Source organism: Carya illinoinensis, chromosome 11 (genome assembly GCF_018687715.1).
Source record: "Carya illinoinensis cultivar Pawnee chromosome 11, C.illinoinensisPawnee_v1, whole genome shotgun sequence".
In the NCBI taxonomy this organism is placed as follows: domain Eukaryota; kingdom Viridiplantae; phylum Streptophyta; class Magnoliopsida; order Fagales; family Juglandaceae; genus Carya; species Carya illinoinensis.
The window spans coordinates 18,222,694-18,242,822 of record NC_056762.1 but is presented as its reverse complement, the minus strand read 5'-3'; the positions used below and the strand labels follow the sequence as shown (position 1 = coordinate 18,242,822).

The 20,129-nt window shown below is 51.0% G+C and overlaps 34 non-coding genes and 23 pseudogenes across 34 annotated transcripts; all 57 read right to left on the bottom strand.

The window, feature by feature from the left end:
- Window positions 1–394: 394 nt before the first annotated feature.
- On the bottom strand, window positions 395–513 carry LOC122283446 (annotated as a pseudogene).
- Window positions 514–711: 198 nt separating this feature from the next.
- LOC122283315 lies at window positions 712–830 on the bottom strand. The gene has a single exon (XR_006230789.1). It is a non-coding gene; the product is annotated as a 5S ribosomal RNA (ribosomal RNA).
- A 189-nt stretch (window positions 831–1,019) lies between these two features.
- On the bottom strand, window positions 1,020–1,138 carry LOC122283369. The gene has a single exon (XR_006230843.1). It is a non-coding gene; the product is annotated as a 5S ribosomal RNA (ribosomal RNA).
- A 455-nt stretch (window positions 1,139–1,593) lies between these two features.
- On the bottom strand, window positions 1,594–1,712 carry LOC122283438 (annotated as a pseudogene).
- Window positions 1,713–1,913: 201 nt separating this feature from the next.
- On the bottom strand, window positions 1,914–2,032 carry LOC122283346. Its single transcript, XR_006230820.1, has one exon. It is a non-coding gene; the product is annotated as a 5S ribosomal RNA (ribosomal RNA).
- Window positions 2,033–2,221: 189 nt separating this feature from the next.
- Window positions 2,222–2,340, bottom strand: LOC122283302. Its single transcript, XR_006230776.1, has one exon. It is a non-coding gene; the product is annotated as a 5S ribosomal RNA (ribosomal RNA).
- Window positions 2,341–2,539: 199 nt separating this feature from the next.
- On the bottom strand, window positions 2,540–2,658 carry LOC122283391 (annotated as a pseudogene).
- Window positions 2,659–2,838: 180 nt separating this feature from the next.
- LOC122283258 lies at window positions 2,839–2,957 on the bottom strand. Its single transcript, XR_006230733.1, has one exon. It is a non-coding gene; the product is annotated as a 5S ribosomal RNA (ribosomal RNA).
- Window positions 2,958–3,151: 194 nt separating this feature from the next.
- LOC122283235 lies at window positions 3,152–3,270 on the bottom strand. The gene has a single exon (XR_006230711.1). It is a non-coding gene; the product is annotated as a 5S ribosomal RNA (ribosomal RNA).
- A 189-nt stretch (window positions 3,271–3,459) lies between these two features.
- Window positions 3,460–3,578, bottom strand: LOC122283282. Its single transcript, XR_006230756.1, has one exon. It is a non-coding gene; the product is annotated as a 5S ribosomal RNA (ribosomal RNA).
- A 198-nt stretch (window positions 3,579–3,776) lies between these two features.
- On the bottom strand, window positions 3,777–3,895 carry LOC122283283. Its single transcript, XR_006230757.1, has one exon. It is a non-coding gene; the product is annotated as a 5S ribosomal RNA (ribosomal RNA).
- A 189-nt stretch (window positions 3,896–4,084) lies between these two features.
- On the bottom strand, window positions 4,085–4,203 carry LOC122283452 (annotated as a pseudogene).
- A 201-nt stretch (window positions 4,204–4,404) lies between these two features.
- On the bottom strand, window positions 4,405–4,523 carry LOC122283294. The gene has a single exon (XR_006230768.1). It is a non-coding gene; the product is annotated as a 5S ribosomal RNA (ribosomal RNA).
- Window positions 4,524–4,713: 190 nt separating this feature from the next.
- Window positions 4,714–4,832, bottom strand: LOC122283436 (annotated as a pseudogene).
- Window positions 4,833–5,020: 188 nt separating this feature from the next.
- LOC122283289 lies at window positions 5,021–5,139 on the bottom strand. Its single transcript, XR_006230763.1, has one exon. It is a non-coding gene; the product is annotated as a 5S ribosomal RNA (ribosomal RNA).
- Window positions 5,140–5,328: 189 nt separating this feature from the next.
- LOC122283376 lies at window positions 5,329–5,447 on the bottom strand. Its single transcript, XR_006230850.1, has one exon. It is a non-coding gene; the product is annotated as a 5S ribosomal RNA (ribosomal RNA).
- Window positions 5,448–5,645: 198 nt separating this feature from the next.
- On the bottom strand, window positions 5,646–5,764 carry LOC122283454 (annotated as a pseudogene).
- A 189-nt stretch (window positions 5,765–5,953) lies between these two features.
- LOC122283402 lies at window positions 5,954–6,072 on the bottom strand (annotated as a pseudogene).
- Window positions 6,073–6,265: 193 nt separating this feature from the next.
- Window positions 6,266–6,384, bottom strand: LOC122283434 (annotated as a pseudogene).
- A 189-nt stretch (window positions 6,385–6,573) lies between these two features.
- LOC122283277 lies at window positions 6,574–6,692 on the bottom strand. Its single transcript, XR_006230751.1, has one exon. It is a non-coding gene; the product is annotated as a 5S ribosomal RNA (ribosomal RNA).
- A 721-nt stretch (window positions 6,693–7,413) lies between these two features.
- Window positions 7,414–7,532, bottom strand: LOC122283395 (annotated as a pseudogene).
- Window positions 7,533–7,728: 196 nt separating this feature from the next.
- On the bottom strand, window positions 7,729–7,847 carry LOC122283426 (annotated as a pseudogene).
- A 189-nt stretch (window positions 7,848–8,036) lies between these two features.
- On the bottom strand, window positions 8,037–8,155 carry LOC122283357. Its single transcript, XR_006230831.1, has one exon. It is a non-coding gene; the product is annotated as a 5S ribosomal RNA (ribosomal RNA).
- A 199-nt stretch (window positions 8,156–8,354) lies between these two features.
- On the bottom strand, window positions 8,355–8,473 carry LOC122283247. Its single transcript, XR_006230723.1, has one exon. It is a non-coding gene; the product is annotated as a 5S ribosomal RNA (ribosomal RNA).
- A 189-nt stretch (window positions 8,474–8,662) lies between these two features.
- LOC122283244 lies at window positions 8,663–8,781 on the bottom strand. Its single transcript, XR_006230720.1, has one exon. It is a non-coding gene; the product is annotated as a 5S ribosomal RNA (ribosomal RNA).
- A 462-nt stretch (window positions 8,782–9,243) lies between these two features.
- On the bottom strand, window positions 9,244–9,362 carry LOC122283328. Its single transcript, XR_006230802.1, has one exon. It is a non-coding gene; the product is annotated as a 5S ribosomal RNA (ribosomal RNA).
- Window positions 9,363–9,817: 455 nt separating this feature from the next.
- LOC122283445 lies at window positions 9,818–9,936 on the bottom strand (annotated as a pseudogene).
- A 194-nt stretch (window positions 9,937–10,130) lies between these two features.
- LOC122283314 lies at window positions 10,131–10,249 on the bottom strand. The gene has a single exon (XR_006230788.1). It is a non-coding gene; the product is annotated as a 5S ribosomal RNA (ribosomal RNA).
- Window positions 10,250–10,438: 189 nt separating this feature from the next.
- LOC122283368 lies at window positions 10,439–10,557 on the bottom strand. Its single transcript, XR_006230842.1, has one exon. It is a non-coding gene; the product is annotated as a 5S ribosomal RNA (ribosomal RNA).
- Window positions 10,558–11,012: 455 nt separating this feature from the next.
- On the bottom strand, window positions 11,013–11,131 carry LOC122283387. The gene has a single exon (XR_006230861.1). It is a non-coding gene; the product is annotated as a 5S ribosomal RNA (ribosomal RNA).
- Window positions 11,132–11,326: 195 nt separating this feature from the next.
- LOC122283345 lies at window positions 11,327–11,445 on the bottom strand. The gene has a single exon (XR_006230819.1). It is a non-coding gene; the product is annotated as a 5S ribosomal RNA (ribosomal RNA).
- A 189-nt stretch (window positions 11,446–11,634) lies between these two features.
- LOC122283301 lies at window positions 11,635–11,753 on the bottom strand. Its single transcript, XR_006230775.1, has one exon. It is a non-coding gene; the product is annotated as a 5S ribosomal RNA (ribosomal RNA).
- Window positions 11,754–11,954: 201 nt separating this feature from the next.
- On the bottom strand, window positions 11,955–12,073 carry LOC122283390 (annotated as a pseudogene).
- A 180-nt stretch (window positions 12,074–12,253) lies between these two features.
- LOC122283261 lies at window positions 12,254–12,372 on the bottom strand. Its single transcript, XR_006230736.1, has one exon. It is a non-coding gene; the product is annotated as a 5S ribosomal RNA (ribosomal RNA).
- Window positions 12,373–12,572: 200 nt separating this feature from the next.
- Window positions 12,573–12,691, bottom strand: LOC122283240. The gene has a single exon (XR_006230716.1). It is a non-coding gene; the product is annotated as a 5S ribosomal RNA (ribosomal RNA).
- Window positions 12,692–12,880: 189 nt separating this feature from the next.
- Window positions 12,881–12,999, bottom strand: LOC122283281. Its single transcript, XR_006230755.1, has one exon. It is a non-coding gene; the product is annotated as a 5S ribosomal RNA (ribosomal RNA).
- A 193-nt stretch (window positions 13,000–13,192) lies between these two features.
- Window positions 13,193–13,311, bottom strand: LOC122283299. The gene has a single exon (XR_006230773.1). It is a non-coding gene; the product is annotated as a 5S ribosomal RNA (ribosomal RNA).
- Window positions 13,312–13,500: 189 nt separating this feature from the next.
- Window positions 13,501–13,619, bottom strand: LOC122283451 (annotated as a pseudogene).
- Window positions 13,620–13,815: 196 nt separating this feature from the next.
- Window positions 13,816–13,934, bottom strand: LOC122283260. Its single transcript, XR_006230735.1, has one exon. It is a non-coding gene; the product is annotated as a 5S ribosomal RNA (ribosomal RNA).
- A 189-nt stretch (window positions 13,935–14,123) lies between these two features.
- On the bottom strand, window positions 14,124–14,242 carry LOC122283428 (annotated as a pseudogene).
- Window positions 14,243–14,430: 188 nt separating this feature from the next.
- Window positions 14,431–14,549, bottom strand: LOC122283288. The gene has a single exon (XR_006230762.1). It is a non-coding gene; the product is annotated as a 5S ribosomal RNA (ribosomal RNA).
- Window positions 14,550–14,738: 189 nt separating this feature from the next.
- LOC122283375 lies at window positions 14,739–14,857 on the bottom strand. Its single transcript, XR_006230849.1, has one exon. It is a non-coding gene; the product is annotated as a 5S ribosomal RNA (ribosomal RNA).
- Window positions 14,858–15,059: 202 nt separating this feature from the next.
- Window positions 15,060–15,178, bottom strand: LOC122283415 (annotated as a pseudogene).
- A 189-nt stretch (window positions 15,179–15,367) lies between these two features.
- LOC122283400 lies at window positions 15,368–15,486 on the bottom strand (annotated as a pseudogene).
- Window positions 15,487–15,679: 193 nt separating this feature from the next.
- On the bottom strand, window positions 15,680–15,798 carry LOC122283433 (annotated as a pseudogene).
- A 189-nt stretch (window positions 15,799–15,987) lies between these two features.
- LOC122283276 lies at window positions 15,988–16,106 on the bottom strand. Its single transcript, XR_006230750.1, has one exon. It is a non-coding gene; the product is annotated as a 5S ribosomal RNA (ribosomal RNA).
- A 721-nt stretch (window positions 16,107–16,827) lies between these two features.
- Window positions 16,828–16,946, bottom strand: LOC122283394 (annotated as a pseudogene).
- Window positions 16,947–17,147: 201 nt separating this feature from the next.
- LOC122283442 lies at window positions 17,148–17,266 on the bottom strand (annotated as a pseudogene).
- A 188-nt stretch (window positions 17,267–17,454) lies between these two features.
- Window positions 17,455–17,573, bottom strand: LOC122283293. Its single transcript, XR_006230767.1, has one exon. It is a non-coding gene; the product is annotated as a 5S ribosomal RNA (ribosomal RNA).
- A 196-nt stretch (window positions 17,574–17,769) lies between these two features.
- LOC122283298 lies at window positions 17,770–17,888 on the bottom strand. The gene has a single exon (XR_006230772.1). It is a non-coding gene; the product is annotated as a 5S ribosomal RNA (ribosomal RNA).
- A 189-nt stretch (window positions 17,889–18,077) lies between these two features.
- LOC122283450 lies at window positions 18,078–18,196 on the bottom strand (annotated as a pseudogene).
- Window positions 18,197–18,394: 198 nt separating this feature from the next.
- LOC122283259 lies at window positions 18,395–18,513 on the bottom strand. Its single transcript, XR_006230734.1, has one exon. It is a non-coding gene; the product is annotated as a 5S ribosomal RNA (ribosomal RNA).
- Window positions 18,514–18,702: 189 nt separating this feature from the next.
- LOC122283407 lies at window positions 18,703–18,821 on the bottom strand (annotated as a pseudogene).
- Window positions 18,822–19,009: 188 nt separating this feature from the next.
- Window positions 19,010–19,128, bottom strand: LOC122283287. Its single transcript, XR_006230761.1, has one exon. It is a non-coding gene; the product is annotated as a 5S ribosomal RNA (ribosomal RNA).
- A 189-nt stretch (window positions 19,129–19,317) lies between these two features.
- LOC122283373 lies at window positions 19,318–19,436 on the bottom strand. Its single transcript, XR_006230847.1, has one exon. It is a non-coding gene; the product is annotated as a 5S ribosomal RNA (ribosomal RNA).
- Window positions 19,437–19,637: 201 nt separating this feature from the next.
- On the bottom strand, window positions 19,638–19,756 carry LOC122283414 (annotated as a pseudogene).
- A 189-nt stretch (window positions 19,757–19,945) lies between these two features.
- Window positions 19,946–20,064, bottom strand: LOC122283399 (annotated as a pseudogene).
- Between the last annotated feature and the right edge of the window lie 65 nt (window positions 20,065–20,129).

The following is a 20,129-nucleotide window of genomic DNA, read 5'->3' as shown; positions in this document are numbered from 1 at the left end:
CCATGCCAACCGGCGATCTAATCGATACCCATTGCTATGCGATGGGGTCGGTGTGATTTTCCTAAAAATCCATTGCTCGGTTCTCGTTCCGGTCCATCCGACCATAGATGCGGTAAAAATAAAAAGGGGGGGTGCAACACGAGGACTTCCAAGAAGGTCACCCATCCTAGTAATCCGGTGCATTAGTGATGGTATGATCGCACCCATCATGCTACCAGCGAAAAACTAATATAATCCTATTACGACGTAGCCGCACCCTTCCTATCCCATGCCAATTGGCGTTCTGATCGATACCCAATTCTATGTGATGGGGTCGGTGCGATTTTCCTAAAAATCCATTGCTCGGTTCTCGTTCCGGTCCATCCGACCAGAGATGCGGTAAAAATAAAAATGGGGGGTGCAACACGAGGACATCCCAGTAGGTCACTTATCCTAGTACTACTCTTGCCCAAGCACGGTTAACTGCGGAGTTCTGATGGGATCCGGTGCACTAGTCCTGCTATGATCGCACCCATCATGCTACCAGCGACAAACTAAAATAATCCTATTACGACCTAGCCGCACGCTGCCTATCCCATGCCAACCGGCGATCTGATCAAAACCCATCGCTACGCGATGGGGTCGGTGCGATTTTCCTAAAAATCCATTGCCCGGTTGTCGTTCCGGTCCATCTGACCAGAGATGCGGTAAAAATAAAAATGGGGGGGGGGGGGGGTGCAACACGAGGATTTCCCAGGAGGTCACCCATCCTAGTACTACTCTGGCCCAAGCACGCATCACTGCGGAGTTCTGATGGGATCCGGTGCATTAGTGCTTGTATGATCGCACACATCATGCTACCAGCGAAAAACTAATATAATCCTATTACGACGTAGCCGCACCCTGCCTATCCAATGCCAACCGGCGATCTGATCGATACCCATCGCTATGCGACGGCGTCGGTGCGATTTTCCTAAAAATCCATTGCCCGGTTCTCGTTCCGATCCATCCGACCAGAGATGCGGTAAAAATAAAAAGGGGGGGTGCAACACGAGGACTTCCCAGGAGGTCACCCATCCTAGTACTACTCTCGCCCAAGCACGCTTAACTGTGGAGTTGTGGTGGGATTCGGTGCATTAGAGCTAGTATGATCGCACCCATCATGCTACCAGCGAAAAACTAATATAATCCTATTACGACCTAGCCGCACCCTGCCTATCCCATGCCAACCGGCGATCTGATCGATACCCATTGCTATGCGATGGGGTCGGTGTTATTTTCCTAAGAATCCATTGCTCGGTTCTCGTTCCGGTCCATCCGACCATAGATGCGGTAAAAATAAAAAGGGGGGATGCAACACGAGGACTTCCAAGAAGGTCACCCATCCTAGTAATCCGGTGCATTAGTGATGGTATGATCGCACCCATCATGCTACCAGCGAAAAACTAATATAATCCTATTACGACCTAGCCGCACCCTTCCTATCCCGTGCCAATTGGCGATCTGATCGATACCCAATTCTATGTGATGGGGTCGGTGCGATTTTCCTAAATATCCATTGCTCGGTTCTCGTTCCGGTCCATCCGACCAGAGATGCGGTAAAAATAAAAATGGGGGGTGCGACACGAGGACATCCCAGGAGGTCACTTATCCTAGTACTACTCTCTCCCAAGCACGGTTAACTGCGGAGTTCTGATGGGATCCGGTGCACTAGTCCTGCTATGATCGCACCCATCATGCTACCAGCGACAAACTAAAATAATCCTATTACGACCTAGCCGCGCGCTGCCTATCCCATGCCAACCGGCGATCTGATCAAAACCCATTGCTACGCGATGGGGTCGGTGCGATTTTCCTAAAAATCCATTGCCCGGTTCTCGTTCCGGTCCATCCGACCAGAGATGCGGTAAAAATAAAAATTGGGGGGGGGGGGGGGGGTGCAACACGAGGACTTCCCAGGAGGTCACCCATCCTAGTACTACTCTCGCCCAAGCACGCTTAACTGCGGAATTGTGGTGGGATTCAGTGCATTAGTGCTAGTATGATCGCACCCATCATGCTACCAGCGAAAAACTAATATAATCCTATTACGACCTAGCCGCACCCTGCCTATCCCATGCCAACCGGCGATCTGATCCAAACCCATTGCTACGCGATGGGGTCGGTGCGATTTTCCTAAAAATCCATTGCTCCGTTCTCGTTCCGGTCCATCCGACCAGAGATGCGGTAAAAATAAAAATGGGGTGTGCAACACGAGGTCGTCCCAGGAGGTCACCCATCCTAGTACTACTCTCGCCCAAGCACTGTTAACTGCGGAGTTCTGTTGGGATCCGGTGCATTAGTGCTGCTATGATCGCACCCATCATGCTACCAGTGAAAAACTAAAATAATCCTATTACGACCTAGCCGCACCCTACCTATCCCATGCCGACCAGCGATCTGATCGATACCCACTGCTATGCGATGGGGTCGGTTTGATTTTCCTAAAAATCCATTGCCCGGTTGTCGTTCCGGTCCATCCGACCAGAGATGCGGTAAAAATAAAAATTGGGGGGGGGGGGGGGTGCAACACGAGGACTTCCCAGGAGGTCACCCATCCTAGTACTACTCTCGCCCAAGCACGCTTAACTGCGGAATTGTGGTGGGATTCAGTGCATTAGAGCTAGTATGATCGCACCCATCATGCTACCAGCGAAAAACTAATACAATCCTATTACGACCTAGCCGCACCCTGCCTATCCCATGCCAACCGGCGATTTGATCCAAACCCATAGCTACGTGATGGGGTCGGTGCGATTTTCCTAAAAATCCATTGCTCCGTTCTCGTTCCGACCAGAGATGCGGTAAAAATAAAAATGGGGGGTGCAACACGAGGTCATCCCAGGAGGTCACCCATCCTAGTACTACTCTCGCCCAAGCACGGTTAACTGCGGAGTTCTGATGGGATCCGGAGCATTAGTGCTGCTATGATCGCACCCATCATGCTACCAGTGAAAAACTAAAATAATACTATTACGACCTAGCCGCACCCTACCTATCCCATGCCGACCAGCGATCTGATCGATACCCATTGCTATGCGATGGGGTCGGTTTGATTTTCCTAAAAATCCATTGCCCGGTTGTCGTTCCGGTCCATCCGACCAGAGATGCGGTAAAAATAAAAATGGGGGGGGGGGTGCAACACGAGGTCTTCCCAAGAGGTCACCCATCCTAGTACTACTCTCGCCCAAGCACGCTTCACTGCGGAGTTCTGATGGGATCCGGTGCATTACTGCTTGTATGATCGCACCCATCATGCTACCAGCGAAAAACTAATATAATCCTATTACGACCTAGCCGCACCCTGCCTATCCCGTGCCAACCGGCGATCTGATCCAAACCCATTGCTACGCGATGTGGTCGGTGCGATTTTCCTAAAAATCCATTGCTCCGTTCTCGTTCCGGTCCATCCGACCAGAGATGCGGTAAAAATAAAAATGGGGGGTGCAACACGAGGACGTCCCAGGAGGTCACCCATCCTAGTACTACTCTCGCCCAAGCACGGTTAACTGCGGAGTTCTGATGGGATCCGGTGCATTAGAGCTGCTATGATCGCACCCATCATGCTACCAGTGAAAAACTAAAATAATCCTATTACGACCTAGCCGCACCCTACCTATCCCACGCCGACCAGCGATCTGATCGATACCCATTGCTATGCGTTGGGGTCGGTTTGATTTTCCTAAAAATCCATTGCCCGGTTGTCGTTCCGGTCCATCCGACCAGAGATGCGGTAAAAATAAAAATGGGGGGGGGGGGGGGTGCAACACGAGGATTTCCCAGGAGGTCACCCATCCTAGTACTACTCTGGCCCAAGCACGCTTCACTGCGGAGTTCTGATGGGATCCGGTGCATTGGTGCTTGTATGATCGCACACATCATGCTACCAGCGAAAAACTAATATAATCCTATTACGACGTAGCCGCACCCTGCCTATCCAATGCCAACCGGCGATTTGATCGATACCCATCGCTATGCGATGGGGTCGGTGCGATTTTCCTAAAAATCCATTGCCCGGTTCTCGTTCCGATCCATCCAACCAGAGATGCGGTAAAAATAAAAAGGGGGGGTGCAACACGAGGACTTCCCAGGAGGTCACCCATCCTAGTACCACTCTCACCCACGCACGCTTAACTGCGGAGTTGTTGTGGGATTCGGTGCATTAGTGCTACTATGATCGCACCCATCATGCTACCAGCGAAAAACTAAAATAATCCTATTACGACCTAGCCGCACCCTGCCTATCCCGTGCCAATCGGTGATCTGATCGATACCCATTTTTATGTGATGGGGTCGGTGCAATTTTCCTAAAAATCGATTGCTCGGTTCTCCTTCCGGTCCATCCGACCAGAGATGCGGTAAAAATAAAAATTTGGGGGGGGGGGGGGGGTGCAACACGAGGACTTCCCAGGAGGTCACCCATCCTAGTACGACTCTCGCCCAAGCACGCTTAACAGCGAAGTTCTGATGCGATCCGGTGCATTAGTGCTCGTATGATCGCACCCATCATGCTACCAGCGAAAAACTAATATAATCCTATTACGACGTACCCGCCCCCTGCCTATCCCTTGCCAACCGGCGATCTGATCGATACCCATCGCTATGCGATGGGGTGAGTGCGATTCTCCTAAAAATCCATTGCCCGGTTCTCGTTCCGGTCCATCCGACCAGAGATGCGGCAAAAATAAAAGGGGGGGGGTGCAACACGAGGACTTCCCAGGAGGTCACCCATCCTCGTACTACTCTCGCCCAAGCACGCTTAACTGCGGAATTGTGGTGGGATTCAGTGTATTAGTTCTAGTATGATCGCACCCATCATGCTACCAGCGAAGAACTAATATAATCCTATTACGACGTAGCCGCACCCTGCCTATCCAATGCCAACTGGCGATCTGATCGATACCCATCGCTATGCGATGGGGTCGGTGCGATTTTCCTAAAAATCCATTGCCCAGTTCTCGTTCCCGTCCATCCGACCAGAAATGCGGTAAAAATAGAAAGGGGGGTGCAAGACGAGTACTTCCCAGGAGGTCACCCATCCTAGTACTACTCTCGCCCAAGCACGCTTAACTGCGGGGTTCTGATGGGATCCGGTGCATTAGTGCTTGTATGATCGCACACATCATGCTACCAGCGAAAAACTAAAATAATCCTATTACGACCTAGCCGCACCCTGCCTATCCCATGCCGACCAGCGATCTAATCGATACCCATTGCTATGCGATGGGGTCGGTTTGATTTTCCTAAAAATCCATTGCCCGGTTCTCGTTCCAGTCCATCCGACTAGAGATGCGGCAAAAATAAAAAGGGGGGGTGCAACACGAGGACTTCCCAAGAGGTCACCCATCCTAGTACTACTCTCGCCCAAGCACGCTTAACTGCGGAATTGTGGTGGGATTCAGTGCGTTAGTGCTAGTATGATCGCACCCATCAAGCTACCAGCGAAAAACTAATATAATCCTATTACGACCTAGCCGCACCCTGCCTATCCCATGCCAACCGGCGATCTGATCCATACCCATTGCTACGCGATGGGTTCGATGCGATTTTCCTAAAAATCCATTGCTCGGTTCTCGTTCCGGTCCATCCGACCAGAGATGCGGTAAAAATAAAAATTGGGGAGGGGGGGGGTGCAAGACGAGGACGTCCCAGGAGGTCACTTATCCTAGTACTACTCTCGCCCAAGCACGGTTAACTACGGAGTTCTGATTGGATCTGGTGCATTAGTGCTTGTATGATCGCACACATCATGCTACCAGCGAAAAACTAATATAATCCTATTACGACCTAGCCGCACCCTACCTATCCCATGCCAACCGGCGATCTGATCGATACCCATTGCTATGCGATCGGGTCGGTGCGATTTTCCTAAGAATCCATTGCTCGGTTCTCGTTCCGGTCCATCCGACCAGAGATGCGGTAAAAATAAAAATGGGGGGTGCAACACGAGGACGTCCCAGGAGGTCACTTATCCTAGTACTACTCTCGCCCAAGCACGGTTAACTGCGGAGTTCTGATGGGATCCGGTGCACTAGTCCTGCTATGATCGCACCCATCATGCTACCAGCGAAAAACTAAAATAATCCTATTACGACCTAGCCGCGCGCTGCCTATCCCATGCCAACCGGCGATCTGATCGAAACCCATTGCTACGCGATGGGGTCGGTGCGATTTTCCTAAAAATCCATTGCCTGGTTCTCGTTCCGGTCCATCCGACCAGAGATGCGGTAAAAATAAAAATTGGGGGGGGGTGCAACACGAGGACTTCCCAGGAGGTCACCCATCCTAGTAATACTCTCGCCCAAGCACGCTTAACTGCGGAATTGTGGTGGGATTCAGTGCATTAGAGCTAGTATGATCGCACCCATCATGCTACCAGCGAAAAACTAATATAATCCTATTACGACCTAGCCGCACCCTGCCTATCCCATGCCAACCGGCGATCTGATCGATACCCATCGCTATGCGATGGGGTCGGTGCGATTTTCCTAACAATCCATTGCCCGGTCCTCGTTCCCGTCCATCCGACCAGAAATGCGGTAAAAATAGAAAGCGGGGGTGCAACACGAGGACTTCCCAGGAGGTCACCCACCCTAGTACTACTCTCGCCCAAGCACGCTTAACTGCGGGGTTCTGATGGGATCTGGTGCATTAGTGCTTGTATGATCGCACACATCATGCTACCAGCGAAAAACTATTATAATCCTATTACGACTTAGCCGCACCCTGCGTATCCCATGCCAACCAGCGATCTGATCGATACCCATTGCTATGCGATGGGGTCGGTGCGATTTTCCTAAGATTCCATTGCTCGGTTCTCGTTCCGGTCCATCCGACCATAGATGCGGTAAACATAAAAAGGGGGGGTGCAACAGGAGGACTTCCAAGAAGGTCACCCATCCTAGTAATCCGGTGCATTAGTGATGGTATGATTGCACCCATCATGCTACCAGCGAAAAACTAATATAATCCTATTACGACCTAGCCGCACCCTTCCTATCCCGTGCCAATCGGCGATCTGATCGATACCCAATTCTATGTGATGGGGTCGGTGTGATTTTCCTAAAAATCCATTGCTCGGTTCTCGTTCCGGTCCATCCGACCAGAGATGCGGTAAAAATAAAAATGGGGGGTGCAACACGAGGACATCCAAGAAGGTCACCCATCCTAGTAATCCGGTGCATTAGTGATGGTATGATCGCACCCATCATGCTACCAGCGAAAAACTAATATAATCCTATTACGACCTAGCCGCACCCTTCCTATCCCGTGCCAATTGGCGTTCTGATCGATACCCAATTCTATGTGATGGGGTCGGTGCGATTTTCCTAAAAATCCATTGCTCGGTTCTCGTTCCGGTCCATCCGACCAGAGATGCGGTAAAAATAAAAATGGGGGGTGCAACACGAGGACATCCCAGGAGGTCACTTATCCTAGTACTACTCTCGCCCAAGCACGGTTAACTGCGGAGTTCTGATGGGATCCGGTGCACTAGTCCTGCTATGATCGCACCCATCATGCTACCAGCGACAAACTAAAATAATCCTATTACGACCTAGCCGCGCGCTGCCTATCCCATGCCAACCAGCGATCTGATCAAAACCCATTGCTATGCGATGGGGTCGGTGCGATTTTCCTAAAAATCCATTGCCTGGTTCTCGTTCCGGTCCATCCGACCAGAGATGCGGTAAAAATAAAAATTGGGGGGGGGGGGTGCAACACGAGGACTTCCCAGGAGGTCACCCATCCTAGTACTACTCTCGCCCAAGCACGCTTAACTGCGGAATTGTGGTCGGATTCAGTGCATTAGTGCTAGTATGATCGCATCCATCATGCTACCAGCGAAAAACTAATATAAACCTATTACGACCTAGTCGCACCCTGCCTATCCCATGCCAACCGGCGATCTGATCCAAACCCATTGCTTCGCGATGGGGTCGGTGCGATTTTCCTAAAAATCCATTGCTCCGTTCTCATTCCGGTCCATCCGACCAGAGATGCGGTAAAAATAAAAATGGGGTGTGCAACACGAGGTCGTCCCAGGAGGTCACCCATCCTAGTACTACTCTCGCCCAAGCACGGTTAACTGCGGACTTCTGTTGGGATCCGGTGCATTAGTGCTGCTATGATCGCACCCATCATGCTACCAGTGAAAAACTAAAATAATCCTATTACGACCTAGCCGCACCCTACCTATCCCATGCCGACCTGCGATCTGATCGATACCCATTGCTATGCGATGGGGTCGGTTTGATTTTCCTAAAAATCCATTGCCCGGTTGTCGTACCGGTCCATCCGACCAGAGATGCGGTAAAAATAAAAATGGGGGGGGGGGGGGGGTGCAACACGAGGACTTCCCAGGAGGTCACCTATCCTAGTACTACTCTCGCCCAAGCACGCTTCACTGCGGAGTTCTGATGGGATCCGGTGCATTAGTGCTTGTATGATCGCACACATCATGCTACCAGCGAAAAACTAATATAATCCTATTACGACGTAGCCGCACCTTGCCTATCCAATGCCAACCGGCGATCTAATCGATACCCATCGCTATGCGATGGGGTCGGTGCGATTTTCCTAACAATCCATTGCCCGGTTCTCGTTCCCGTCCATCCGACCAGAAATGCGGTAAAAATAGAAAGCGGGGGTGCAACACGAGGACTTCCCAGGAGGTCACCCATCCTAGTACTACTCTCGCCCAAGCACGCTTAACTGCAGGGTTCTGATGGGATCCGGTGCATTAGTGCTTGTATGATCGCACCCATCATGCTACCAGCGAAAAACTAATATAATCCTATTACGACCTAGCCGCACCCTGCGTATCCCATGCCAACCAGCGATCTGATCGATACCCATTGCTATGCGATGGGGTCGGTGCGATTTTCCTAAGATTCCATTGCTCGGTTCTCGTTCCGGTCCATCCGACCATAGATGCGGTAAACATAAAAAGGGGGGGTGCAACAGGAGGACTTCCAAGAAGGTCACCCATCCTAGTAATCCGGTGCATTAGTGATGGTATGATCGCACCCATCATGCTACCAGCGAAAAACTAATATAATCCTATTACGACCTAGCCGCACCCTTCCTATCCCGTGCCAATCGGCGATCTGATCGATACCCAATTCTATGTGATGGGGTCGGTGCGATTTTCCTAAAAATCCATTGCTCGGTTCTCGTTCCAGTCCATCCGACCAGAGATGCGATAAAAATAAAAATTGGGGGGGGGGGGTGGAACACGTGGGCTTTCCAGGAGGTCACCCATCCTAGTACTACTCTCGCCCAAGCACGCTTAACTGCGGGGTTCTGATGGGATCCGGTGCATTAGTGCTTGTATGATCGCACACATCATGCTACCAGCGAAAAACTAATATAATCCTATTACGACCTAGCTGCACCCTGCCTATCCCATGCCAACCGGCGATCTGATCGATACCCATTGCTATGCGATGGGGTCGGTGTGATTTTCCTAAAAATCCATTGCTCGGTTCTCGTTCCGGTCCATCCGACCATAGATGCGGTAAAAATAAAAAGGGGGGGTGCAACACGAGGACTTCCAAGAAGGTCACCCATCCTAGTAATCCGGTGCATTAGTGATGGTATGATCGCACCCATCATGCTACCAGCGAAAAACTAATATAATCCTATTACGACGTAGCCGCACCCTTCCTATCCCATGCCAATTGGCGTTCTGATCGATACCCAATTCTATGTGATGGGGTCGGTGCGATTTTCCTAAAAATCCATTGCTCGGTTCTCGTTCCGGTCCATCCGACCAGAGATGCGGTAAAAATAAAAATGGGGGGTGCAACACGAGGACATCCCAGTAGGTCACTTATCCTAGTACTACTCTTGCCCAAGCACGGTTAACTGCGGAGTTCTGATGGGATCCGGTGCACTAGTCCTGCTATGATCGCACCCATCATGCTACCAGCGACAAACTAAAATAATCCTATTACGACCTAGCCGCGCGCTGCCTATACCATGCCAACCGGCGATCTGATCAAAACCCATTGCTACGCGATGGGGTCGGTGCGATTTTCCTAAAAATCCATTGCCCGGTTGTCGTTCCGGTCCATCTGACCAGAGATGCGGTAAAATAAAAATGGGGGGGGGGGGTGCAACACGAGGATTTCCCAGGAGGTCACCCATCCTAGTACTACTCTGGCCCAAGCACGCATCACTGCGGAGTTCTGATGGGATCCGGTGCATTAGTGCTTGTATGATCGCACACATCATGCTACCAGCGAAAAACTAATATAATCCTATTACGACGTAGCCGCACCCTGCCTATCCAATGCCAACCGGCGATCTGATCGATACCCATCGCTATGCGACGGGGTCGGTGCGATTTTCCTAAAAATCCATTGCCCGGTTCTCGTTCCGATCCATCCGACCAGAGATGCGGTAAAAATAAAAAGGGGGGGTGCAACACGAGGACTTCCCAGGAGGTCACCCATCCTAGTACTACTCTCGCCCAAGCACGCTTAACTGTGGAGTTGTGGTGGGATTCGGTGCATTAGAGCTAGTATGATCGCACCCATCATGCTACCAGCGAAAAACTAATATAATCCTATTACGACCTAGCCGCACCCTGCCTATCCCATGCCAACCGGCGATCTGATCGATACCCATTGCTATGCGATGGGGTCGGTGTTATTTTCCTAAGAATCCATTGCTCGGTTCTCGTTCCGGTCCATCCGACCATAGATGCGGTAAAAATAAAAAGGGGGGATGCAACACGAGGACTTCCAAGAAGGTCACCCATCCTAGTAATCCGGTGCATTAGTGATGGTATGATCGCACCCATCATGCTACCAGCGAAAAACTAATATAATCCTATTACGACCTAGCCGCACCCTTCCTATCCCGTGCCAATTGGCGATCTGATCGATACCCAATTCTATGTGATGGGGTCGGTGCGATTTTCCTAAATATCCATTGCTCGGTTCTCGTTCCGGTCCATCCGACCAGAGATGCGGTAAAAATAAAAATGTGGGGTGCGACACGAGGACATCCCAGGAGGTCACTTATCCTAGTACTACTCTCGCCCAAGCACGGTTAACTGCGGAGTTCTGATGGGATCCGGTGCACTAGTCCTGCTATGATCGCACCCATCATGCTACCAGCGACAAACTAAAATAATCCTATTACGACCTAGCCGCGCGCTGCCTATCCCATGCCAACCGGCGATCTGATCAAAACCCATTGCTACGCGATGGGGTCGGTGCGATTTTCCTAAAAATCCATTGCCCGGTTCTCGTTCCGGTCCATCCGACCAGAGATGCGGTAAAAATAAAAATTGGGGGGGGGGGTGCAACACGAGGACTTCCCAGGAGGTCACCCATCCTAGTACTACTCTCGCCCAAGCACGCTTAACTGCGGAATTGTGGTGGGATTCAGTGCATTAGTGCTAGTATGATCGCACCCATCATGCTACCAGCGAAAAACTAATATAATCCTATTACGACCTAGCCGCACCCTGCCTATCCCATGCCAACCGGCGATCTGATCCAAACCCATTGCTGCGCGATGGGGTCGGTGCGATTTTCCTAAAAATCCATTGCTCCGTTCTCGTTCCGGTCCATCCGACCAGAGATGCGGTAAAAATAAAAATGGGGTGTGCAACACGAGGTCGTCCCAGGAGGTCACCCATCCTAGTACTACTCTCGCCCAAGCACTGTTAACTGCGGAGTTCTGTTGGGATCCGGTGCATTAGTGCTGCTATGATCGCACCCATCATGCTACCAGTGAAAAACTAAAATAATCCTATTACGACCTAGCCGCACCCTACCTATCCCATGCCGACCAGCGATCTGATCGATACCCACTGCTATGCGATGGGGTCGGTTTGATTTTCCTAAAAATCCATTGCCCGGTTGTCGTTCCGGTCCATCCGACCAGAGATGCGGTAAAAATAAAAATTGGGGGGGGGGGGGGGGGTGCAACACGAGGACTTCCCAGGAGGTCACCCATCCTAGTACTACTCTCGCCCAAGCACGCTTAACTGCGGAATTGTGGTGGGATTCAGTGCATTAGAGCTAGTATGATCGCACCCATCATGCTACCAGCGAAAAACTAATATAATCCTATTACGACCTAGCCGCACCCTGCCTATCCCATGCCAACCGGCGATTTGATCCAAACCCATAGCTACGCGATGGGGTCGGTGCGATTTTCCTAAAAATCCATTGCTCCGTTCTCGTTCCGACCAGAGATGCGGTAAAAATAAAAATGGGGGGTGCAACACGAGGTCGTCCCAGGAGGTCACCCATCCTAGTACTACTCTCGCCCAAGCACGGTTAACTGCGGAGTTCTGATGGGATCCGGAGCATTAGTGCTGCTATGATCGCACCCATCATGCTACCAGTGAAAAACTAAAATAATACTATTACGACCTAGCCGCACCCTACCTATCCCATGCCGACCAGCGATCTGATCGATACCCATTGCTATGCGATGGGGTCGGTTTGATTTTCCTAAAAATCCATTGCCCGGTTGTCGTTCCGGTCCATCCGACCAGAGATGCGGTAAAAATAAAAATGGGGGGGGGGGGGGGGGTGCAACACGAGGACTTCCCAAGAGGTCACCCATCCTAGTACTACTCTCGCCCAAGCACGCTTCACTGCGGAGTTCTGATGGGATCCGGTGCATTACTGCTTGTATGATCGCACCCATCATGCTACCAGCGAAAAACTAATATAATCCTATTACGACCTAGCCGCACCCTGCCTATCCCGTGCCAACCGGCGATCTGATCCAAACCCATTGCTACGCGATGTGGTCGGTGCGATTTTCCTAAAAATCCATTGCTCCGTTCTCGTTCCGGTCCATCCGACCAGAGATGCGGTAAAAATAAAAATGGGGGGTGCAACACGAGGACGTCCCAGGAGGTCACCCATCCTAGTACTACTCTCGCCCAAGCACGGTTAACTGCGGAGTTCTGATGGGATCCGGTGCATTAGAGCTGCTATGATCGCACCCATCATGCTACCAGTGAAAAACTAAAATAATCCTATTACGACCTAGCCGCACCCTACCTATCCCACGCCGACCAGCGATCTGATCGATACCCATTGCTATGCGATGGGGTCGGTTTGATTTTCCTAAAAATCCATTGCCCGGTTGTCGTTCCGGTCCATCCGACCAGAGATGCGGTAAAAATAAAAATGGGGGGGGGGTGCAACACGAGGATTTCCCAGGAGGTCACCCATCCTAGTACTACTCTGGCCCAAGCACGCTTCACTGCGGAGTTCTGATGGGATCCAGTGCATTGGTGCTTGTATGATCGCACACATCATGCTACCAGCGAAAAACTAATATAATCCTATTACGACGTAGCCGCACCCTGCCTATCCAATGCCAACCGGCGATTTGATCGATACCCATCGCTATGCGATGGGGTCGGTGCGATTTTCCTAAAAATCCATTGCCCGGTTCTCGTTCCGATCCATCCGACCAGAGATGCGGTAAAAATAAAAAGGGGGGGTGCAACACGAGGACTTCCCAGGAGGTCACCCATCCTAGTACCACTCTCACCCACGCACGCTTAACTGCGGAGTTGTTGTGGGATTCGGTGCATTAGTGCTACTATGATCGCACCCATCATGCTACCAGCGAAAAACTAAAATAATCCTATTACGACCTAGCCGCACCCTGCCTATCCCGTGCCAATCGGTGATCTGATCGATACCCATTTTTATGTGATGGGGTCGGTGCAATTTTCCTAAAAATTGATTGCTCGGTTCTCCTTCCGGTCCATCCGACCAGAGATGCGGTAAAAATACAAATTTGGGGGGGGGGGTGCAACACGAGGACTTCCCAGGAGGTCACCCATCCTAGTACTACTCTCGCCCAAGCACGCTTAACAGCGAAGTTCTGATGCGATCCGGTGCATTAGTGCTCGTATGATCGCACCCATCATGCTACCAGCGAAAAACTAATATAATCCTATTACGACGTACCCGCCCCCTGCCTATCCCTTGCCAACCGGCGATCTGATCGATACCCATCGCTATGCGATGGGGTGAGTGCGATTCTCCTAAAAATCCATTGCCCGGTTCTCGTTCCGGTCCATCCGACCAGAGATGCGGCAAAAATAAAAGGGGGGGGTGCAAGACGAGGACTTCCCAGGAGGTCACCCATCCTCGTACTACTCTCGCCCAAGCACGCTTAACTGCGGAATTGTGGTGGGATTCAGTGTATTAGTGCTAGTATGATCGCACCCATCATGCTACCAGCGAAGAACTAATATAATCCTATTACGACGTAGCCGCACCCTGCCTATCCAATGCCAACTGGCGATCTGATCGATACCCATCGCTATGCGATGGGGTCGGTGCGATTTTCCTAAAAATCCATTGCCCAGTTCTCGTTCCCGTCCATCCGACCAGAAATGCGGTAAAAATAGAAAGGGGGGTGCAAGACGAGTACTTCCCAGGAGGTCACCCATCCTAGTACTACTCTCGCCCAAGCACGCTTAACTGCGGGGTTCTGATGGGATCCGGTGCATTAGTGCTTGTATGATCGCACACATCATGCTACCCGCGAAAAACTAAAATAATCCTATTACGACCTAGCCGCACCCTGCCTATCCCATGCCGACCAGCGATCTAATCGATACCCATTGCTATGCGATGGGGTCGGTTTGATTTTCCTAAAAATCCATTGCCCGGTTCTCGTTCCAGTCCATCCGACTAGAGATGCGGCAAAAATAAAAAGGGGGGGTGCAACACGAGGACTTCCCAAGAGGTCACCCATCCTAGTACTACTCTCGCCCAAGCACGCTTAACTGCGGAATTGTGGTGGGATTCAGTGCGTTAGTGCTAGTATGATCGCACCCATCAAGCTACCAGCGAAAAACTAATATAATCCTATTACGACCTAGCCGCACCCTGCCTATCCCATGCCAACCGGCGATCTGATCCATACCCATTGCTACGCGATGGGTTCGATGCGATTTTCCTAAAAATCCATTGCTCGGTTCTCGTTCCGGTCCATCCGACCAGAGATGCGGTAAAAATAAAAATTGGGGAGGGGGGGGGGGGGTGCAACACGAGGACGTCCCAGGAGGTCACTTATCCTAGTACTACTCTCGCCCAAGCACGGTTAACTACGGAGTTCTGATTGGATCCGGTGCATTAGTGCTTGTATGATCGCACACATCATGCTACCAGCGAAAAACTAATATAATCCTATTACGACCTAGCCGCACCCTACCTATCCCATGCCAACCGGCGATCTGATCGATACCCATTGCTATGCGATCGGGTCGGTGCGATTTTCCTAAGAATCCATTGCTCGGTTCTCGTTCCGGTCCATCCGACCAGAGATGCGGTAAAAATAAAAATGGGGGGTGCAACACGAGGACGTCCCAGGAGGTCACTTATCCTAGTACTACTCTCGCCCAAGCACGGTTAACTGCGGAGTTCTGATGGGATCCGGTGCACTAGTCCTGCTATGATCGCACCCATCATGCTACCAGTGAAAAACTAAAATAATCCTATTACGACCTAGCCGCGCGCTGCCTATCCCATGCCAACCGGCGATCTGATCGAAACCCATTGCTACGCGATGGGGTCGGTGCGATTTTCCTAAAAATCCATTGCCTGGTTCTCGTTCCGGTCCATCCGACCAGAGATGCGGTAAAAATAAAAATTGGGGGGGGGTGCAACACGAGGACTTCCCAGGAGGTCACCCATCCTAGTAATACTCTCGCCCAAGCACGCTTAACTGCGGAATTGTGGTGGGATTCAGTGCATTAGAGCTAGTATGATCGCACCCATCATGCTACCAGCGAAAAACTAATATAATCCTATTACGACCTAGCCGCACCCTGCCTATCCCATGCCAACCGGCGATCTGATCGATACCCATCGCTATGCGATGGGGTCGGTGCGATTTTCCTAACAATCCATTGCCCGGTCCTCGTTCCCGTCCATCCGACCAGAAATGCGGTAAAAATAGAAAGCGGGGGTGCAACACGAGGACTTCCCAGGAGGTCACCCACCCTAGTACTACTCTCGCCCAAGCACGCTTAACTGCGGGGTTCTGATGGGATCTGGTGCATTAGTGCTTGTATGATCGCACACATCATGCTACCAGCGAAAAACTATTATAATCCTATTACGACTTAGCCGCACCCTGCGTATCCCATGCCAACCAGCGATCTGATCGATACCCATTGCTATGCGATGGGGTCGGTGCGATTTTCCTAAGATTCCATTGCTCGGTTCTCGTTCCGGTCCATCCGACCATAGATGCGGTAAACATAAAAAGGGGGGGTGCAACAGGAGGACTTCCAAGAAGGTCACCCATCCTAGTAATCCGGTGCATTAGTGATGGTATGATTGCACCCATCATGCTACCAGCGAAAAACTAATATAATCCTATTACGACCTAGCCGCACCCTTCCTATCCCGTGCCAATCGGCGATCTGATCGATACCCAATTCTATGTGATGGGGTCGGTGTGATTTTCCTAAAAATCCATTGCTCGGTTCTCGTTCCGGTCCATCCGACCAGAGATGCGGTAAAAATAAAAATGGGGGGTGCAACACGAGGACATCCAAGAAGGTCACCCATCCTAGTAATCCGGTGCATTAGTGATGGTATGATCGCACCCATCATGCTACCAGCGAAAAACTAATATAATCCTATTACGACCTAGCCGCACCCTTCCTATCCCGTGCCAATTGGCGTTCTGATCGATACCCAATTCTATGTGATGGGGTCGGTGCGATTTTCCTAAAAATCCATTGCTCGGTTCTCGTTCCGGTCCATCCGACCAGAGATGCGGTAAAAATAAAAATGGGGGGTGCAACACGAGGACATCCCAGGAGGTCACTTATCCTAGTACTACTCTCGCCCAAGCACGGTTAACTGCGGAGTTCTGATGGGATCCGGTGCACTAGTCCTGCTATGATCGCACCCATCATGCTACCAGCGACAAACTAAAATAATCCTATTACGACCTAGCCGCGCGCTGCCTATCCCATGCCAACCGGCGATCTGATCAAAACCCATTGCTACGCGATGGGGTCGGTGCGATTTTCCTAAAAATCCATTGCCTGGTTCTCGTTCCGGTCCATCCGACCAGAGATGCGGTAAAAATAAAAATTGGGGGGGGGGGGGGGGGTGCAACACGAGGACTTCCCAGGAGGTCACCCATCCTAGTACTACTCTCGCCCAAGCACGCTTAACTGCGGAATTGTGGTCGGATGCAGTGCATTAGTGCTAGTATGATCGCATCCATCATGCTACCAGGAAAAACTAATATACACCTATTACGACCTAGTCGCACCCTGCCTATCCCATGCCAACCGGCGATCTGATCCAAACCCATTGCTACGCGATGGGGTCGGTGCGATTTTCCTAAAAATCCATTGCTCCGTTCTCATTCCGGTCCATCCGACCAGAGATGCGGTAAAAATAAAAATGGAGGGTGCTACACGAGGACGTCCCAGGAGGTCACCCATCCTAGTACTACTCTCGCCCAAGCACGGTTAACTGCGGAGTTCTGATGGGATCCGGTGCATTAGTGCTGCTATGATCGCACCCATCATGCTACCAGTGAAAAACTAAAATAATCCTATTGCGACCTAGCCGCACCCTACCTATCCCATGCCGACCAGCGATCTGATCGATACCCATTGCTATGCGATGGGGTCGGTTTGATTTTCCTAAAAATCCATTGCCCGGTTGTCGTTCCGGTCCATCTGACCAGAGATGCGGTAAAAATAAAAATGGGGGGGGGGGGGTGCAACACGAGGATTTCCCAGGAGGTCACCCATCCTAGTACTACTCTGGCCCAAGCACGCTTCACTGCGGAGTTCTGATGGGATCCAGTGCATTGGTGCTTGTATGATCGCACACATCATGCTACCAGCGAAAAACTAATATAATCCTATTACGACGTAGCCGCACCCTGCCTATCCAATGCCAACCGGCGATTTGATCGATACCCATCGCTATGCGATGGGGTCGGTGCGATTTTCCTAAAAATCCATTGCCCGGTTCTCGTTCCGATCCATCCGACCAGAGATGCGGTAAAAATAAAAAGGGGGGGTGCAACACGAGGACTTCCCAGGAGGTCACCCATCCTAGTACCACTCTCACCCACGCACGCTTAACTGCGGAGTTGTTGTGGGATTCGGTGCATTAGTGCTACTATGATCGCACCCATCATGCTACCAGCGAAAAACTAAAATAATCCTATTACGACCTAGCCGCACCCTGCCTATCCCGTGCCAATCGGTGATCTGATCGATACCCATTTTTATGTGATGGGGTCGGTGCAATTTTCCTAAAAATCGATTGCTCGGTTCTCCTTCCGGTCCATCCGACCAGAGATGCGGTAAAAATACAAATTTGGGGGGGGGGGGGTGCAACACGAGGACTTCCCAGGAGGTCACCCATCCTAGTACTACTCTCGCCCAAGCACGCTTAACAGCGAAGTTCTGATGCGATCCGGTGCATTAGTGCTCGTATGATCGCACCCATCATGCTACCAGCGAAAAACTAATATAATCCTATTACGACGTACCCGCCCCCTGCCTATCCCTTGCCAACCGGCGATCTGATCGATACCCATCGCTATGCGATGGGGTGAGTGCGATTCTCCTAAAAATCCATTGCCCGGTTCTCGTTCCGGTCCATCCGACCAGAGATGCGGCAAAAATAAATGGGGGGGGTGCAACACGAGGACTTCCCAGGAGGTCACCCATCCTCGTACTACTCTCGCCCAAGCACGCTTAACTGCGGAATTGTGGTGGGATTCAGTGTATTAGTGCTAGTATGATCGCACCCATCATGCTACCAGCGAAGAACTAATATAATCCTATTACGACGTAGCCGCACCCTGCCTATCCAATGCCAACTGGCGATCTGATCGATACCCATCGCTATGCGATGGGGTCGGTGCGATTTTCCTAAAAATCCATTGCCCAGTTCTCGTTCCCGTCCATCCGACCAGAAATGCGGTAAAAATAGAAAGGGGGGTGCAAGACGAGTACTTCCCAGGAGGTCACCCATCCTAGTACTACTCTCGCCCAAGCACGCTTAACTGCGGGGTTCTGATGGGATCCGGTGCATTAGTGCTTGTATGATCGCACACATCATGCTACCAGCGAAAAACTAAAATAATCCTATTACGACCTAGCCGCACCCTGCCTATCCCATGCCGACCAACGATCTAATCGATACCCATTGCTATGCGATGGGGTCGGTTTGATTTTCCTAAAAATCCATTGCCCGGTTCTCGTTCCAGTCCATCCGACTAGAGATGCGGCAAAAATAAAAAGGGGGGGTGCAACACGAGGACTTCCCAAGAGGTCACCCATCCTAGTACTACTCTCGCCCAAGCACGCTTAACTGCGGAATTGTGGTGGGATTCAGTGCGTTAGTGCTAGTATGATCGCACCCATCAAGCTACCAGCGAAAAACTAATATAATCCTATTACGACCTAGCCGCACCCTGCCTATCCCATGCCAACCGGCGATCTGATCCATACCCATTGCTACGCGATGGGTTCGATGCGATTTTCCTAAAAATCCATTGCTCGGTTCTCGTTCCGGTCCATCCGACCAGAGATGCGGTAAAAATAAAAATTGGGGAGGGGGGGGGGGGTGCAACACGAGGACGTCCCAGGAGGTCACTTATCCTAGTACTACTCTCGCCCAAGCACGGTTAACTACGGAGTTCTGATTGGATCCGGTGCATTAGTGCTTGTATGATCGCACACATCATGCTACCAGCGAAAAACTAATATAATCCTATTACGACCTAGCCGCACCCTACCTATCCCATGCCAACCGGCGATCTGATCGATACCCATTGCTATGCGATCGGGTCGGTGCGATTTTCCTAAGAATCCATTGCTCGGTTCTCGTTCCGGTCCATCCGACCAGAGATGCGGTAAAAATAAAAATGGGGGGTGCAACACGAGGACGTCCCAGGAGGTCACTTATCCTAGTACTACTCTCGCCCAAGCACGGTTAACTGCGGAGTTCTGATGGGATCCGGTGCACTAGTCCTGCTATGATCGCACCCATCATGCTACCAGCGAAAAACTAAAATAATCCTATTACGACCTAGCCGCGCGCTGCCTATCCCAT